The sequence below is a fragment of the Rhinolophus hipposideros genome (assembly GCF_964194185.1).
Source record: "Rhinolophus hipposideros genome assembly, chromosome: 5".
NCBI classification, from domain to species: Eukaryota; Metazoa; Chordata; class Mammalia; order Chiroptera; family Rhinolophidae; genus Rhinolophus; species Rhinolophus hipposideros.
Genome location: NC_138051.1, coordinates 3,822,406 through 3,837,719, shown reverse-complemented (window position 1 = coordinate 3,837,719; position 15,314 = coordinate 3,822,406). Strand labels below are relative to the sequence as shown.

Here is a 15,314-nt window from a genome sequence, read left to right as displayed (position 1 = left end):
GAGAAAATGAACACGGCATGTACACACAGTCTCTTCTCTATCCCGTCTCCCTTGCCCTTCCTCCATACGGAACTCTGTCCTCTGAGGAATACCTGCGAACTCTCCTACGATTTGTCTGCACCCTTGTTTGCCTTTGTTTCAAATAGAAATCTTTAAGACATTCTCCGTTACGTTCAGAGAAATCCAACACTGCTTGGATATTTAAGTGTACATGTTGTGATAAAAAACTACGGTGAATGTTTAAATTAAAAAAGAATTATTACAGTAAAAGATACATAGCCATTCATCCCCCTCAAAATACTCCCCCTTGCTTCGAACACATCCCATTGTTCTTGCTACTTTCTGAAGCAGTGCTGGAAGTCCTCTTCCATGTCTTTACTTCATCCTCCATCATGACAGTACTGCGTGTCACACATCGCTTCTGGTACAGCAGTTTCTGTCAAATAAAAACATTGCAGTGTGTCCTCATCTACTGTATTCACTGGACCTGGCACCATGCGATTTCTGGCTCTTCCCCAAAGTCAAAATGTTTCAGGACATGGAAGCAGCGACAACAGTGCAACTAAAGACACTCACAAAAGAGGACTTCCAGAACTGCTTCAGAAAGTGGTAAGGACGATGGAATGAGGGTGTTCGAAGCGAGGGGACATATTTGGAGGGCAATTAATGGCTATGTGTCTTTTATTGTAATAAATTTTTTAAATTTAGACATTCACTGTATTTTTTTTATCACACCTTGTACATATTGTCACCTAGCCCCAAATTGTGTTGTATTTGATGGAATACTTCCTGATTTGTGGTTTGGTGTTATCTCATATTTCATAGGAGAGTTTGTTTCTCTTGGTACATTTTCTGGGTTTCAGAATGGGAAGAGGGCAGCCATGTTCCTCCTACTCTAATAATCACCAGAGGACTCGTGTGTTTTTGATAGAAAATGGGGAGCAGACTGTTTGGGGTTCTGTGCTGGCAAAAGCATGGAATGTTTATATTCTCTGTTGTCATTTGTGGGTGGATTCATAATCTCTGAAAATCAAAAGGGCAGGCCTTGGCGTTCTCGTGGCTATTACCTCAGTAAGCTCAGGTGTTGCCCTTGGCTAGATGGAAGGTTGGCTGTGACCAGCTGTAGAATGACCCATTTATTTCTTACCCTCTCTGTGAATGGAGTGGACAGATAAAATATTAGTGAGCTCCGTCTTATTTGGCATCTGTGCCTCCATTAGTGGAGTGTTTTCTTTTTGTTTTTTTCCATTAATCGGGTTCTTGACCTAATACTCTTCCATTTTTCCACCCGTGCCTCAGTTTGCTTCACTGTAAAGTACCTTGTTCTTAGCCCTGAATGAGGCATAGCATCTGCCGTACGTGTCAGTTGCATTTGTCCATGTTATTTTTTACTCTTTTGTGTTTATGCTTTGTATGGAATCAAATTGAGATTCTGCCTAGTAACTGAATTAACTGCATTTTTTAGTTATAATTCGTACAATTTACACAGTTTTTACCCAATTCCACCTTATCTGTGCTAGAAAAAGTGCCCTTAGATGAATACATTCTAGAAAACCGAGAAAAGAATAAGAGTAAGGAAACCCAGATAATAAAAATTATAACAAACCTTTCCTAATCAGAACAGCATGCTGTTGGCCCAAGAATAGATAATAAAAAGAAGAAAAAACAGATGTTACAAGTAATTATAGAACTTTAAAATATTATCAAAATGGCGATTCAATTCATAGGGGAAAAGTGTTTTATTTACTAATGTCTATTGACTTTCAAGTGGAAGTAAATAGAGTTGGATCTCTACTTCAAACCAAAGCTCTAAATGTGAAAAAGTGAAGAATAAAAAAGTGGGATAATGTTTGTATTATCTCTGATAGGAGAGACGACTATCTTAGGAAAAACAGAAAATAGCATGTCAAGCAAAAACCAACAAATTGCGACAACAAACATACATTTTTAAAAGTTGTATAGAAACAACCTTGTAAATAAAGGCTAACTGCAAATAGTAGACTGGGAGAAAATATTTGTAACGCATAACTGAGAAAAGGTCAGAATCTTTAAAATACAGAGAGCTTTCAGAAACAGATTTTTTAAAAAAGAAATAACCGAAGGAAAATTGGTAAAGAACATGAACAAACACTTCACGGGAGTATATTAGCTGTTTGCACTTCTTCATCAGTAGATAGTCAACCTTCCTAGTAGTCAGAAAAAGACAAATGTAAAAGACACCATTTTCCTAAACCATCATATTGGCAAAAATGAAAAAGATTTTGCCCTCTAGATCATGTGATATGGTGCTCAGAATCGAACATAATCATTGATATCATCTCTAGAATAGAGATGATAGACTAGAGCAGGAAGCTATAGAATAGTGTAGAAAGCTTGGTACTAGATATTGTATTCCTCAATGCAGTTTAAGTTTGAATTAGCTTCTTTGATATTTTTATTATAGGGAGCAACCAAATTCATTTACTAACCAAGTCTTCTAAACTGCACCAGTTCTCCCTCTGCAGCCTCCTTTGGGGAGGGTGGCTAAGGTTCTAGCTTAAGTTCTTTCATTTCTTGCCTACTGTTAAAGTAGCATTTTGTTTGCTAATTCCTCTATTTCTAGATCTAAAACTTTGTTAGATCTGCTCAGGCTAATAGTTGTACGTGTGTGATTGGGAGGGCCTGCCGTGCTCTTTGATCCTTAGTAGAGGACTGGGGAATTGTGGTGCTGAATGACAGAGCTCAAAATCGACGAGCAAAAGAACTGTAGAGTTTTCCATTTTAATTTCACCCAGAAGTTTTCACAGAGTGCTGTATAAGTCCATGGTTGATAAAAAAAATTAGAAAAAGTAAATAAAATGTGGTTTCAAAGGTATGAAGCTATAGAGATGGTATGAGTATCCATTGCAGAATTAGGAAGTACTTATCATTACTCTCTAAGTAGATCTCCCGGGTAACTTTTTAGGTGGTAAGGTGTTCTGTTAAATACTAACTTTTAATTCATCTGCTTGCTTCAAATTTCTAAACTGGATTAGGAGTGGTTGAAATTGAGCAGAAGTTTACACCTTTGAAGAAGAAAATAGTTTCTAGGGTGGTTTCTAATTCCTGTTAAACAAGTCCCAGCTGTTGACTCCCTTACCCAAATCAGCTGTGAAAAATTAGAGTGAGAGGGAAGTGCAGGGAGACGGCAGCGCTCTTGCACCTTGTATGTTGATGGGTGAGTGGGGCTGATGTGTGCGGGCGGCTGCAGCCGTGACTGAGGGCTGCCAGAGGGAGCAGTGACACACGGATTGGAAGGAGGGTGGTAAGTTTTATTGTTGCTTCTCACTGGTGTTACCTGGAGACTGTCTTCGTCAGTCCCTTCACCACAGAAATGGGCAGCAGTGGCCCAGGCTTCCAGGGTTATTCCAAAGATCTGCTAGGCTCTGGTGACATTACTGTAAACGGGTGTGGCCGAGCTGCCCGTAGGGATCGCTTTCCTGCCTCTTCTCCCCACACGCTCCAACTCCTGGGTTGGCAGGTTTCCACCTAGGGAGACTCTGTGCCCACACTGTTCCTGTGTCGGTGTGACACCAACCAGGGGAGCTGCCTGTGAAGTGGCAGCAAGTACACAATGGAAGCTCTGAGGTCCCTGGGGCCCTTTGCTCTGCAGCTCATCCTCCCTCCCCTGTTAAGTTCACCCGGTTTCATGTAAATAGGGCCTGGCGACCATACATATTACTACTAGACAGAGTGGCTGGTTCCTCAGAAGAACGTTAGTTTACAGCCAAACGAGTCACCTGAATAATACAATTACTCTCAAAGAAAGACAGCTAAGTTAAGTATACCATCTAGTAGAGAGTTATCAGAGGAAAGATTGACCAAGAATTAAAAATAAGTGTGAAAAATACTGGGGGGTGCCAGAAAAATGTATACAAGTGGACACTGGTCAGCATTGCTCAAGCAGTAGTTCGCCATCATCAGATGTGTCTGGACGCTGATGGCAACCACTTTGAGCACCTCTTGTAATTGCAGAAGTCAAGTTTGACTTGTATTCATCTTCTGTTATCAGTATATATTGAGTGTTACAATTTTAATACAGTTTTCCTTTCTTAAAATGCGTATACATTTTTGGAGCACCTTCTGTACGTTTAAGGAGATAATGATATTAGTAATGTAATGCAAGAAAAGAAAACATAAAAACATAGAACCAAGCAGAAATATTAGGTATGAAAACTAGTAAAAATAAAGAATTCAGTAGACTGGATGATAGTCGAAGGTACACATGATGAGTAAATTAATGAATTGGAAGATGACATTGAGAAACTCTGAAAATGCAACATTAAATGATAAAGAGAAAAAGCACGTAGAATAAAAGCCAAGAAGTATAAAAGTTATATGCAGAAGGGCTTCTATCCAGATAAATAGCTCTTCTAAAGGAGAGGATAAAAAGGGAGAAGGAAATATTTGAAGAAATAATTAAGATAAATTTCTCAAAATTAAAAACTAATAGAAGACCTTAGACCGAAGGGGCTTAAGGCCTGCTTGCTAAATGTGGGAGAGAAGGAGAAACACACCATTAGACCCGTTTATAGTAACAGATAATATTGAAGGCAAAGAAAATATTCTAAAAGCTACAGCAACAAAGAGCAGCTCACTCACAAAGGAATAAGAATTAGATTGCACCTAGTGTTTATCCTAAGAAATCTGACTCCAAGAGGTCAGAGGAGCATAATGTTTTTAAAGAGTTAAAGGAAAAGAACATTGACTCCATATAGAATTTATATGCAAGTAAATTGTGAGGCATAATAAAAATTCTCATACGAGTATATGTGTAAGACCTCAGAACTTTTCCTGCACAAAGATACACACTGAAACCCCTTTTGGAATTAGTAAAACACATTCAGGAAATGCTACAAGAGGTATGGGAGTTTTAAAACATAGTGCCCAAATCTTTGACAGTCTTAATGAATGGTGGGGTTATAGCCCTGGCCCTTGAGTCTGGCCTTGGAGCTATCTGAATAAGTAGAGCATGGCTGAAGTGATGTCATGTGACTTCTGAGGCTGCTCTCCAGACAGCCACCTCTTCTCAGGATTCCGCGCGCAGAACCCAGCTGCCATGCTGTGGGAAGCCCAGGCCACAGGGAGAGGCTGAATTGCAGGTGCCCGGGTAGATGGCTCCAGTGGAGTCCACCCTTTAGGTCAACCACAGGACCAGACATGTGAATGGAATTCTTATGACAATTCTTGTATTGTCAGAAGAACTGAGAAATAGGCCAATGGAAAGGAGGAGGAACAGGCTAATTGTCTGGTAAATGCTTTGGGGGAAAGTGGCTTCCTACAATGGAGAGAAAAAAGATGAATTTCTATGTAATAATGATCATACAAATGACCTCCGTTTGGTTCAGTAGTGACTGAAGTCACTACTGCAAAGTTAATGGAAGAAAACATAGGAGAATGATTTTGTCACTCAGGAGCAGCAAAAGATTATTTTAAACAAAACTTCGAATGTAGAAATCATTAGGTAAAGCATTGATGGCTTTGATCACATCAAAGAAAGGGTATTTTTCATGGAAGCTCAGTGATGACGAAAAAGTGAGAGGCAAGGGAAAGGTTAAATATTTCGGTAAATCTAAGTGAATATTGACTGTAAAATAATAATGTCATATGGGACTTAAAGTATAATTGAAATATGCAACAATTGTATGAGTCAAGAGGAGCGTAATGGCGTTAGTCTCTGAAAGTTCTTTCAAGTGAAAAGTGGTGAAAGTTCTATTTTATGTTAGGGGTTGTATAAGGCAAGGATGTGTCCTATAATTTCTGTGGGAAGTCTTGAAAGATAATAGAGGAAGAAAATAAAAAAAATACTCCAAAAGAAAGAAAAGGAAACGTACAATAAGATGGACTAATAGAAAGCAAATAGTGAGATGGTAGATTTAAACTCAAGTATATCAGTAATTATAAATGTACTAACTACTCTAATTAAAAGGCAATGATTGTCAGATTGACAAGAAATTGAAACCCAAGTAAGTATGTGTTGATTGTATGAGAGACACCTTAAAAATAAGAATACAGAAAATCCAGAAATTAAAAGGATGGAAAAAGATAAATCGTAATAGGAAAAAATCTAGTATAGATATCAGGCAAGATGCATTACTAGAGATAAAGCAGGACATTTCACATTAATAACAGTTAATCTACCAGGAAAATAAAACCATTCTAAATGTGTGTGTACCTCTTAACATACTCTCAAAATATGAAAAGCAAAAACTGATAAAACTACAAGAAGTAGACAAGACAAACCCACAGCCATAGTGATAGATTTTAACACACTTCACTAATAAATAGGATATATAAACCAAAACAAACAAAATAAAACCACAAACAGCTAAAATATGGAAGAACTAAACAATACAATAAACTTGACCTAATTGACAATTACAGGATACTGCACCAAACAAAAGACTAAACTGTTTTTCAATAAGTGCCTATGAAATAGTTACTAAAATATACTGTATAGTGAACATAGAACAAATCTTAACAAATTTCAGAGAATTGAAATTATATAGATTTTACCACTAGAGAATTAAGGTTAGAACTAATCACAAAAAGGAAGACTTCCTAGTGTTTGGAAATTAAGTGAATCACTTTGAAGTAATCTATGAGTCAGAAAAGAAATGATGATGAAAATTAGAAAGTAGTTTGAACTAATAAAGACATGACCTATCAAAACTTACGGGGTGCTCAGAGGAAATTTGTAGCTTTACGTAGAAGAGAAGAATGGCTGAAAAATCAGTGATTTAAATATCCACCTCAAAAAGCAAAAAAAAAATAGCAAATTTAATACAAAGAAAATAGAATAAAGGAAATAATGACGAGCAAAAATGAATGAAATAGAAAACAAACCTTAAAACAGAGAGTTTCAGCAAAGCCAAAAGTTGGTTCTTTGTAAAGAAGAACAACAGTGATCAAGTCCTGACAAGAGTTATATAACTTGGCAAAGTTTTATTTATTTAGATCAAGAGTTGTCAAACTACAGCTGTACCCAAATGTTTGTTTTTTGTTTTGGTGTACTGCCTGTGAGCTAAAAATAGTTTATGCAGTTTTAAATGGTTGAAAAGTGTAAGAAGAACGTTTAGTGATAGTTGAAATTTTTATGAAATTCAGATTTTATTGTCCATAAATAAAGTTTTATCAGCAGCCAGTCCCACTCATTTATGTACTGACTTCGGCTGCTTTCATGGTGCCACCATGGAGTTGAGTAGTTAGTTGTGAGAGAAACACCATGGTCCACAAAGCCTAAAACAGTTACTGTCTGGTCCTTTTCAGAAAAACTTTCAACCTCTGATGTAGACTCCATGAAGAACTACTATAGCTCAATAAGGTAAACAAAGGCAGATAAACCAGTAGAAAATGGGCAGGACTTGAACAGCTACGTCCCAGATCTCCAGGTGGCTACTAAACATTTGAAAGTGGTTGTTATCTTTAGTTTTCAGAGAAATGAGAATAAAAGCTACAGGGAGATACCATTATAGTCCACCAGAGTGGCTAAAATTAGAGAATGGCAATTCCAAGGTTGGTTACAGGAGGAACGCTGGGGACTCTAATACACTGATGTCAGGACTGTGCATGGGTACACTCAGAATACTGTTTGGCAGAATCTCAAACTGCACATACTGGATCTGTCGCTACAATGGTTGTATTTCTAGGAGAATACTTATCAGAAATGTGTAACTATATGTACCAAAAAACATATACAATGATGTTCTCATCAGCGTTATTCATAGTAAATCAAAACTGGAAACAATTCAAACATCCGTCAACAATATAATGGATAAATAGTTTTCTAATAATACAATGGTGTATTATCAGCAGTGAAAATTGACAGACCGGTGCTACATTCAGTAACATTGATAAATCTCACAAGCACCATTGACAGAAAGAAGCCAGGTTGCGTGTGTGTACACACACACACACACACAAACACACACACGCTGCATGATTCCATTGTTTATAAAGTTCAGAAATAGGCAAAAGTAATCTATGTCTTTAGAAATCAGGATAGTGGTTACTTTTGGACAGGCAGGGGAGTGACTGAAGTTTTCTCAGGGGGGTCGGGTGTGTTAATGTCCTGTTTATTACTTTGGTGATGGAAGTTACAGTAATTTAAGCTGTACTGTTAATATGTGTCACATGAGTTCTTTTTTTTAATCATTTACAGATAAGTTATTATGTACAAAAAAATTTGGAAAATTTTATTTTGAACCTTGTCCCATAACTGAAAGTATTTGTTTCTTTTACTGATGGGAAAAGCAGTGTATGAGAAATAATTGGAGATTGTGTATACATGTATATTACATACATATTTTTTACTTACATATATATTTTATATATATGTATGTATGTATGTATCCATACCTGTCTGACTTGTGTTATTTTTTAAGAAATTAAATGATAGCTACAGGAAATGCCATAGTGAGTGTTAGTGCAGAAAAGGTTGTAAGTTCATTCTTCATCTGTTAAATATTTCAAATTTATTGTTTTATCATTAATTCCCGGGATTTCAACACATGCTGTGACGTGAATTAGCCCATCGTGTATTTCCTGTCATCTCAGATTGTTGATAACATTTAAAATGGGTCATGAGATGTTTTTTTTTAAAACAGGAATTTTTCCTTTTAAAACATTCATAATAGTCTGTAATACAGATCTCTCCCCCTCCCCCGCAAAAAAGAAAATTTTCCATTTGTATTTTTGTGACACAAATTGATAAATTCTAAATTGGCCACCTCCTTGACTTTGTCAATGCTCATAACAAATGGACCACTGAAGTTTTCAATGCCCCCATCTTTCTCTGGTCACAGCCTAATGTCCTTCTGCTTCTCCTACTTACCTGTTCTATTCTATCTGATCTCTATCCACATTAAGACATTGATCCAGCCTTTTCTGCCTGTCTTCTTCATGATTTCCCTTCTCTTTACTTCATGATTAGTTACAGTGTTCTGCTCTCATTATTAGAACTCCCAGTTGTCTTGGTTTAGGATCAAAGCAAACTCCTTAGAGCAGATGTACAAAACACCACCAAGTCCTTCATGTGAAGTCAGCTTTTTCAGTGTTAACTGAGAGGCACCATAGGGAAGCACAGTCTCAGACTGGTTTGCAGTTCTTAGGTTTGTATCACATCAGTGGTCGTGTTGGCTTTTGGATAAGTCCCATATTTTACAAATGTAAATAATGGTCTAATAGTTATGGAAATGTATTCTGAATTACAGTAGCCTCATTTCCGTGGTAACTAACCACCTTCAGGAGGGAACCTACAGGTATTCTCAAAAAGACGTGGAGTATCCACATGAAATATGATGGAAGGTTAGAACCTGGACTTATGTGGAATGCACATGCATCGTTTCCAGCCATGAAAATGTTGCGGAATATCAGAGTTATCCACGTGCTGGGCCTGTTTGCTGCTTGTGTATTAGAATGCAGCCTGAGAAGCACTCAGCTCTGTTTGATTTTATGTTCTCAAATGCCCTAATCAGGATGAAGCTTTGTGGGACAAATAAGCGGGAATCGTGGGATAGAAATGGGTCCCTGGTTTCTCTAAGACAGCTGAGAGGTCAGCTCTGTGCTTCCTAGAAGGAATGTGGTATGAGCCAAGAGACATGTTTTGGAGAAACGTCCTGGTCTTTCAGTCTCTGGTCATGTGATGTTGGCATTGATCAGTTTACTTGAGCTTCACTTTTTATATTTGTGAAATGAAGATGAGAATGACCTCTTTGTGGTGGTTGTGTACGAAAGACGCCTAATACAGTGCCTGGTGCATTGTAGATGTTTGGACACCTGCCCCAGCCAATGTCCCTGGGGTTCAAAGAGTCTGCTTCGTTTGGTTTCTTTTTTGCCCGTTTACATAGATTTTGCTTCCTCCTTGGGTCATCCAGAGTGACATCTCAGATGACTTTGTTTCAACTTTGTCCCATGACCAACGGTTAGATGCCCCTGGGCTCCATGTGTTGTGGCCCGTGCCCCAGGCCAGTGACATTCTTCCTGCTCTTGTGCCCAGTCAGCTCCTCAGGCTCTCACCTAGGTCTGTGCGTGCTGGACTCCCGCTTGTCTGGTGTGGCAGACTGGAGCACCTTCGTCAGGTTTTCCAGTCTTTGTTTAAAGAATATAGAATTGCAATATTGGGTCAAAGTCATGCCTCTTCCAGCCCAGAAATAAGTGAGCAGTTCTGGCTGTCGTCCTTGGCATTACTCTGCTTCCTAGGTCGTCAGCCTCAGAATCTCAAGCGTAGCTCTCTGTAGATCTCCTCATTCATTTTAGCTGTATTTTCTTGAATCTGTTACATATTCAGTCTTTTTGAGGGAATGCATGTGTTCCATATATTTACTATCTCTTATTGAACTATATTTCTTTTCCTTCAAGTGGTTCTATTAAATTTACCAGATTTGATGAAGAGATTCATGTCAGGAGGAATTTCAGTAATTTTAGTCATGTTGTCAGTAAATTTTTTGTAATCTCTTAAACTTCTCATTCTCTTCTTTAATTTTAGTTATCTTCCTCTTCCTTTTTTTCTTTATGTTTAATTATAGTTGACACACAATATTAGATTAGTTTCAGGTGTACAATGTAGCGATTCGACATTTATATACCTTAGGAAGTGATCACCACAATAGGTCTAGTAACTTGTTACTGTACAAAATTATTTCCGTATTATTGACTGTATTCCCTGTGCTGTACATTCCACCCCCATGACTTACAACGGGAAGTTTGTACTTCTTTACTCCTTCCCCTTTGCTGCCCATTCCCTCATACCCCCAGCAACCCTCCATTTGTTCTCTGTGTCTGAGTTTGTTTCTATTTCAGAAAACTCAGAAAAGCTCAGGTTTTTTGTGTTTTTCGGATTCTGCATATAAGTAAAATCATGTGGTATTTGTCTCTCTGTCTGACTTATTTCACTTAGCATAATATTCCCCAAGTCCATCCATGTTGTCACAAATGGTGGTATTTCATTATTTTTTATAGCTGAGTAATAAACACTCTTTTCTTCCAGCTGTTTCTCAAAATAGTAGTACTTTTTTTCTTTTTAAACTCTTAATCATAGTAATTTCCTAATAGTAAGAATGATGGGGTGGTGGAGAATATTTTTTCCTAAAGAAAAAATATTTTCCAATTTTTCAACATTTCTGAAGGGTTGGAAATTTTTCATAATAACACATTGAAAGAATTTTACAACAAACACGACCTAGAGTCTGTAATTGATATTTTACTGTAATTACTATATCATATCTATCACGTCATATTAATTTTTGATACATTTCAGAGTGAATGGGCAGACATCCCCAAATACTTCAGCATTTATAACGTTAGCTACAGCGTAATATTTTGTTTGATTTTTTTTTCTTTTAAAGTAAGATTTATTTAAGGTAAAATACATAAATCTCAAATGTGCTGCTAATGTGTCCTAATCGATATTCATTCCTATACAACCAAAGCCCCTGTCAAGGTATAGAGCATTAACCATCACTGCAGAAAGCCCCCTCCCCAGCAAACCCTCTCCTTACTACCCCAGAGGCATCTACTCTTGTTTTCTCCCCGCACCGTACATTAGTTTTGCCTGTTCTAAAGCTTCATGTAAATATGATCATGTTGTCTGTAGTTATTTATGTCAGGCTTCTTTCACAAAGCATAACATATTTTAAATTCATCTGTGTTGTAGCATATATTAGTAGTCGGTTTCATTTCCGTTGTTGTTGAGTAGCATTCCTGAGTATTATGCCAGACCTTTTCCCAGAGTCGTTGTACGGCTTACATTCCCACCAACAGTGGGTGTGAGTTCTTGCTGCTCCACATCTTGGCCAGCATTTGCTGGGGTCAGTCTTTTTCATTTTAGTCATCCTGGTGAGTGTGCAGTGCTATCTCAGTATGGTTTTATTTTGCAATTCTCTGATGTTTAATGTGTTGAATACTTCACCATCTGCGTTGGTCATTTCTGTATCTTCCTTTGTGAGGTATTTTCTAGATTTTCTAAACCGTGTTGGTTTCCTGTGTAGATGATACATGTGTGTCTGTCATATTAAAGAGAATTCTTCAAGTGTTGTGTTAAGGAATTGTCTATTTATTGGTACCTGAAAGACATGGGCAGTAGAAAAATTAAACTATTGATATAATTTTAGGCCTTTGTTTTACGTGTCTTTAGAAATGTTAAATTTTAGCAGTTATTTCTACTTTTATTATATTTAGATTTGAAAATTTTCTCACTATCGCTGTTTGAATTTCTCTTGAAGAAGCAAAGGAATGATGTCATGTGTGCTATGAAATGTCATTAATTTATAAGTCAATTCCAAATATGTTTGCCTCCATAAACTATTTCTTGAGTAAACAAATTGCCCTAGAATATTAGTCTTCATCTAATTACAAGTTGTTGTTTTTTAATCTAACTACCTAAAACCTAATCACTGCAGTAGCAGTTAGTTGTAAAACACCATTTCCCCAAAACCCTGGAGCATTCTTGCTTTCCATATTTGTGAGATAAATTACTTGTGAAGCCTGGCCCTGAGGTCACAGAGAACTACAGAATCCAGACCAGTTATCACCTTTGTGTGTTGAGGGAGAAGGTAACACGTAAGCAGGTTGCTCCATGACCAGACTTGTTATTGTCAGCCCTTTTTAGTGGGCGCTTCATGGCTGATTTCCAGTGTCTGTATAAGAGAATTATACTTTACATATAAATGTACTTTACACTTGGCACTTGAGAAGAGATTTAATAGATAATGTATATGTTATAATACCTGACTTATAGCTAATACTCAGCAAAATTTAGTTTCAAAATCATAGGGACAGAAAGTAGGAGGTTGGTTGCCTGGGGCTGGAGGGAAGTGGGAAGTGGGGTGCTGTTGCTTAATGGGTGTAGAGTTCCTGTTTTACGAGATGAAAAGGGTTCTGGAGATGGATTGTGATGATGGTTTTCCAATGACATGAGTGTATTTAATGCCACTGGACTGTACACAAAAATGGGTAAGATAGTGCTGTCGCGTAAGCCACCCAGCCAGTGGTATTTTATGACAGTCCTAGCAAACAAATCCACACCTTTAAGAACATTAAAACTTATTCTAGACTTTTACTTTTTAATATTATTATTGTAAAAAAAATGGTTAAGGTAGCAAATTTTATGTTATATTTATTTTACCACAATTTTAAAATTAAGTAGAAAGATACATGGTAGCAGTCACAGTTCCTCGCTCTCTGTTTGCTGGTTTCCCAGTTATCCCTCTGTGAGATAACCACTGGGCCCGTTTTCTGTGTACTCCTCAATGCATCAATAATTATATCTCTCCCTTTCATATTCCCATCTGTATAACACCTTATCTTCTTCTCGTAAAATGTCATACCTTTCTTACTTTACAGTGCTTTTAAGCGCGTCTTTGTTATCTGTCTCACACATGGCATCCAGTGAAATATCTTTGTCGTTCATTGGTTGCTTATTAAATACCTGTTTAATGATTGATCAAATGAGTGAATTCTGTGGTCCTGGAAGGCACAAGAATTGGGGAGCTCTGTGTATGATGTATGCAGTCATCTCCTTTAGTGACCCCTCATGCAGGCTTCTCACGCTTAGCGTGACTGGGAGTGATCTGGGAGAGCTTGCCTTGGAATTCTCAGGCGTGTGGTGTGAGACCCAACATGCAACATTTCTCTAAGTACCTTTGCCTGTCTCTGCACAGTCTGTGGATCTCACTTGGAGAAACTGTCCTAAGTCCTTTGTATGCTTCTACCAGCTGAAAGCAGAGGGCTTACAAGTTGAGTTCAGCTACTTAGGGATCATTTCTAAAGTACTTCCAGTGCCAAGTGGAAGAAATCAACCTTTATATCTTCTCCGTCTAGCTGTGCCACACGGTCAATGGTCATCATGGTAAAGCTGGCATGGCATGCTCAGATTAAGTATGTTCAGTCTGGTTAAGGAAGGGGAACTGGCATTTAGTAACAATTTTTGTGACTTCAAAATAAAAAAATCCCAAGTTAGACCACAGTTTCTCAAGGTAAAGAGCTTTAAGGCCCCTAAGACCCCAAGTTTTAGAAGCATTGCGTTAGGGTTACATTCTGTAATCACAGAGCCAACTTGTAAACATAAATGCAAATGTGAGTGCTGAAATTACATGCTTCTTAAGGTTTTACATTATAAATATTTAAAAGCAAAATTTAAAACTCATGCAGAAAATTCACAGCGAGCAAAGAATCGATTTATGAACTCTTACTAAAGAAAAGTGGTGTTAAACGTTGAATACTTGAGAATTCTTGAAAGAATTCTTATCCTGAACATCTATCTAATTCTGTTATAGTGCCGATTAATGGAATTTTTAGAATTTAAGTAACCTTTCATTTCCACAGATATGCAATGAACACTTGTTAAGGTTTAGGCCACTGGAATTTTAATGGTGAACAGGACGGTGGTGGCCAGGAATGGGGAGGAAAAATGGGGCCTGTGGATCAGGAAAAACTCATTTAAGGAAATGCTTTTTAGTTAAGATCTGAAGGATGAGTACCTGTTAGCCAAGTTGAGCGGTAAGGTTAAGGAAATGCAGTGAAACTGGAGCTGGAGTTGTGGGGTGGAAGGATAGAAATATGATTGCAAGGTCGTGTGTGTACCTTTGTCGTAATGTTGCCTCATAGTTATGATTTCACCTATTTCTCCCGGAAATTAAAGGAAAACCTGTTCACCTTTATTGAAATGAGAAACTTGACCAATAAACAATGGAGGGTTCTAGGCATTTTTGCTCTGTTAGTTGGGCCAGTACTTAGAGCAGACTTAGAGCAGACTTGTGATTCGGTTAGTCAACATCCCTGAAGGGATCTTGGGCTGTTAAATGATTAGTTTTGATTTGCCGTTGTTTTTTTTTAAAAGGACTTACATGTAATTTTGTAAATTACTAAAAAGCTTAAGAAGAGCAAGTGTGCACTTTAACATAAAATGGACAAATTTATTTTATTTCTCCATTTTAAGAGCCTTTTCAGAATTTCAGCGCTGAAACCTTTAAAATCAAACAATAGAAACTACGATTCAGAGCTGATGAAAATGAAAACTGTTATAATCTTCCAAATAACATGGTAATAAAGTAACCTTCAAACGTTGTTGGCCTTGTATTGTTTTTTGTTTGAATTGAGTGGCAATCTGCAGCATTATAGCAGTGATGGAATTAAATGATGTTTCCAGTAAAAGAATTTTGTGAGTGCAATATATTTTAGTATTTAATTCTACTTGTGCATTTAGCAATTAAAGTTATTCTTGTAACGATGATGGCATTAGAGGAGATAGGGAGCTGTCAAAGAGAATTTGAAGCTTAATTATCTCTTTGGTAACGAAA

At 37.4% G+C, this 15,314-nt stretch overlaps 1 protein-coding gene across 12 annotated transcripts in view; it reads left to right on the top strand.

Annotated features, from left to right (window-relative positions):
* Window positions 1-15,314, top strand: part of NEO1 (neogenin 1) — a 213,738-nt gene that overhangs the window by 89,443 nt on the left and 108,981 nt on the right. The gene's annotated exons all lie outside the window — the stretch shown is intronic.